A 5,000-nucleotide genomic window follows, 5' to 3' on the forward strand; every position below is an offset into this window, starting at 1 on the left:
TACTTGGGCAGATTTCACACTGTATTTATGTTGGGAAACTCTTGTTTCCAAGTTTTTCTCAGTTTGTCCAATATGAAATTTGGTACTATCTTTGTTGTTAGACGGTCTCTTTTTAAACTGTACTTTGCATCATCATAAATCATTAAGTAACCACCATAATGATTGGTCCAGGGCAACAATCTTAGCAAAAGCAAGGAGGTTACAAACATGCACACATACACACACACACACACGTGCGTGTGTGTGTGTGTATGTGTGTATGTTTGTGTGTGTGTGTGTGTGTGTGTGTGTGCGTGCGTGTGTGTGTGTGTGTATGTGTTTGTATGTGTGTGTGTTTGTATGTGTCTGTGTGTGTGTGTGTGTGTGTGTGTGTGTGTGTGTGTGTGTGTGTGTGTGTGTGTGTGTGTGTGTGTGTGTGTGTGTGTGCGCATGTCAAAAGCGAGAATCTCGATATTATAGGAATGACCGAAACACGGTTTGGGTGAAAAGTTTGAAGCTGAATCTAATGTTACAGGATTGAAACACTTTCATCAGGATAAAAACCACAAGAAAGGTGGGGGTGTTGTGTTGTATGTTAAAAGCAAAATCTATGCCTGTGTATTAGAGAAAGTGATACAGGATACATATGATAGTTCATGGGTAGAATTAAGTCAAACAAATTGACAAAAAATTAATATAGGTGTAATATATAGGCCAAAAACATTATTATTAGCAAACGACAAACTATTGTTTCAAGAACTGTCTAGTTTCTGCAACCAGGACATACTGATAATGGCTGATTCCAATTTTACTGACATTGATTGGACGATCCTCGAACATGGCAATACAGGTAGTGACTTGATATATTTTCTCGGGGATAATTACTTAGTTCAGCACTTAAAAGAGCCCACAAAATATGGAAATATACTCGATCTGTTGATCACTAGCCGCGAAAGCATGATAACCGATGTAAAAGTTAGTGAAACCATTCCAAGTAGTGATCACAATATAGTTAAATTCAAGCTGAAAAAAAAATAGTTGTGCTTCTAAAATACCTGATTTCAACAAAGCTTAGTTCATAGAACACTTCAAGAGCTTCAGCTTACAGACCTGTGAGGGTAAATTAATCTAAACATCTGTAGACCAGATGTGAGAAATATTTCAAAATACGCTTACCATAACGATTCGTAATTACATACCGTTTAAGGACAGACGCCCCCCCCCTCAAATTAGGCTCGCCCAAAATGGCTCGACAAAGAAAATGAAATACGTATTGCTAAAAAGAGACAGGCTTATAATGTAATTGTTCTGGTGCACCTAACGACTATCAATACTATGTGATAAATCAGAAGGATTTAAAAAAAGACAATAAAAAAAGAAAAAGAAAATGACAATACGAAATGAATATCGCTGACAAATACAAGAGAATCCTAAAGAATTCTATAGTTGCATTAGAGATGAAATGGTTATTAGGTATCATATTAGCCTACTATTATCTGCTGAAGGTCATCTTGAATATTCGAATGAAGGAGTGTATAATATTTCAAACAACTATTTTAGCTCAGTATTCGTAAACGAAACGCCTTAAAGTGAAGACTTAACTGAAGCCTGTGATAAGTCTAGGAGGAAACTTATTCACTACTATAAATGTAACAAAAGAAAATATCAGAAGATGTATTGAAGAAACAAAAGGTAATAAAACACCAGAGCTTTATGGTTACCATCAAATAATCTGGAAGGCAGTGAAGAATGAGATTGTTGTTCCATTAGAATTTATTATAAAAAAGAAAAGAAAAAAAAAATCAACCATATCCGGAGATGTCCCAAGAGAATGAAAGTTAACTAACGTTACTCCCATATTCAAAAAGTATGAGAAAATGAAGCCAATGAACTACAGGTCTATAAGTACCTCAATCGTAGGAAAAATAATGGAAACTATCATCAGATATGCTATCGAACACCACTTAGAAAGTAACTGTTTGATAAATGATAGCCAGCATGGATTCAGACGGAACCTTCTTGTGTGATTAATCTACTCGAATTCTACAACACAATCATCTCAAGTTATGACGAAAGAAACAATATAGATTTAATATATCCGGAATTTGCGAAGGCATTTGATACCATCCCACACGAAACACTACTTGCTAAATTAGCCTCATACGGAATAAATGGTAGCCTATTAAGCTGAACTAGTAATTAGTTAAACGAACGTAAATAGAGAGTTATTTTAATTGAAAAAACTTCTAGATGGAATAATGTTACGAGTGGAGTTCTTCAGGGTTCCGTTCTTGGGCCAATTCTATTCAAAGTATATATAAATTATGTAGACCATGGACTGAAATCTATTGTCTCCAAATTTGCTGATGATACAAAATTGTACGGAATGGCAAATGATCATTTAAACCAAGTAGATATTTAAGAATATTTTAGCTGCATAAAAATTCTGTAAAATATGGCCAAGAAAACTCAGCTGTATTCCTCCATTCGAGTCTCTTAGATCACGGAATAGATTGGAACAATGCAGCCACAGTATATTAATCACATTGTAGTTTCAAAAGAAAAATTGTCTAATCCTCATTTATTAAACAGTTTCCAAATTTCAACACATCAAAAGGTCAATGGTCACCAGATGCTATTACCTGCTTGGCAGTAACCAAATTTATCTCCAAGGAACAAAATGTCCGACCCTATCAAGGGCATGTAACTTGAGGTTTCCCTAGTTCCCTTTCGTAGTATTTCCCTCTGTATATATATTCTTGCCTTCCTACTCTATGTAAATGCCTGCTGTGGACAGAATCAACACAAGCTTCGTCATGTCCGGATGACAAAATCAACACCGACTCAGCAGAGGTCAGACGTCGCTCTCCGCTCCAACTCTCTCAACAGCGGCCATTAATCTTCGCCGGCCGGTCGCGGCGGAGACTTTTCTCCTTTGCTGCTGCCGGTCTGGCACAAGGCTGATCTCTCCGTTGACCTTGGCAATTGGGTTTACACCTAAAACAAATACACACATTTCCCAAGTCACGTAATTCTCTGCTTTCAGAGTTGTGCTTGGAAGGAAAGAGAGATACACAAACACTTTCTCGCTGGCTTAGCAGAGGTCGGTCGTCGCCCTTAATCAAACTCTCAGTCAGCGCCCTTAACTCTTCGCTGGCCGGTCGTGGGGGAGGATATGCGGGGCCTCTCCTGTCGACCCGCCCGCCTGGCCTCTTCGCTAACGTCTGGCCTCTTCGCTGACGCTGGCGAGTGGATTTACACTTCTGACAATTATACATGATTCCAAATTCACGTAATTCTCTGCTTTCAGAGTTGTGCTTGGAAGGAGAAAGACAAAACAACACTAGCCCGTCTGCCCCCCTCGCACTGCCATCGGATCCACTCTCTTGACTACGCTTCGGATATCGCCCATTCAACGCTCAAGCCTCATCTGGGGTCATTCAGGAACACTCAGGCCTCACCTGGGATTAATCAGGACCGCGCTATCTAGCCGGGGTTAATCAACAACGCCACAAGCGGAAAGTAAATTCTACTCACTTCCCGTACAATACATACACACACCTTTCATGAACATAACCACGCCCGACGCACAAACATCTACACGTACTTGTTCTCCGACTAATATTCGTTTCCTTTCTAACTTTCTCTTATACTACATCCTCTCATTTCAGTTTACCTCCTACTAAAGATTTTTCTGTTTTTCAACCTTTCTATACTACTACGCCTCCTACCATTTTCTCAACTTTTGGCGATTTTAATCCCAGGCGTCGGCGCCGCCATCCAAGTTCCCTGCCTGTTTCTCCCGAGCCACCTAATCGCTCAGTAAAAAGCGCTTTTTGGCAATAGCCCTCTTTTATACACTACTATCTTTTCATTTTCTTACAGATATTCTTCCCCTCCCACAAAAACCGATCCCACGCGAGCGGGTGGTCTGCCCTAGCTAGTCGACAGTCGACAGTGCCTGTTGAAGAGAACCACAGTCAGTGGTCAAAATATACGGTTTACTCTGTATCTCAACTTATCTTTTGCCGAGAGTGGGTCTAAGTTATATATATATACATACATATATATATATATATATATATATATATATATATATATATATATATATGCGATATAAACACTAAGAACGTTTGTTCACACAAGCGTGAATAACCACCAGGAAAAATAAAATAACGAAACAGAGCGCTTTCGTATAATTACATCTTCACAGCTAATACAAAGAAGGAATTATAAAAAGAAGAAACAAGGTGCAGAATATATGACTGAGTGAGACATGGTGAAGAAGGAATTCGGAGAGGTAGTGGAAAAAATACACGTGACTTACTGCCGTCTTGGTAACCAGCAAGTATGGAACAATTGCTCACAACTGGTATTTATTTTTTAATTTCTTGGCAAACATAACTATTTAATTTGTACAAACCTTGATGGAGATTAACATTCATTACCTTACAATATTTGACCAAACTGCATTCAATTAAATTTCTTTCTGTGGTGTTATTGTTAAGTATGATGACTTTAGAGTTATCCCAATCAACTGGGTGGTTAGAATTGATCATGTGGTTGAAAGGTTAAAGTCCCTGGACGTGTGTAACCACCGGAACTGGAGACGCCCACAAAACGGTTTGGATGTAGGCGTGGGAAGGTCTGTGGACGAAACGTTGGTGATGAGGTGTGGTTTCTTGTCAGATTCAAACTGTGTCACATATATTATATCTTGAGATTCTGAATCGTTGCTCGTGTTATCGCTTGGTAGTTTAGAGGGCGGCTGTAGTACAGGAATATCACTTGAACGCCAAACTGGGCGAATAGCAGACTGAAGATCTGGATACATGATAGATTTCTTGCCTTTTCTGTTGCGACCTGCAGAGAAATAAAATAAAATCATACTAAAAATGGGGATTATTGGTTGTGATCACGTGCATAAGTAGTGGAAGTACAATATATTATGTTTTTTTAAATCTTTTTATTGGTACATCTCTTGAAAATATATTAAAAACAGTAAAGAATACACATAGGAT

Source organism: Oratosquilla oratoria, chromosome 27 (genome assembly GCF_046742065.1).
Source record: "Oratosquilla oratoria isolate Oo_2021 chromosome 27, ASM4674206v1, whole genome shotgun sequence".
NCBI classification, from domain to species: Eukaryota; Metazoa; Arthropoda; class Malacostraca; order Stomatopoda; family Squillidae; genus Oratosquilla; species Oratosquilla oratoria.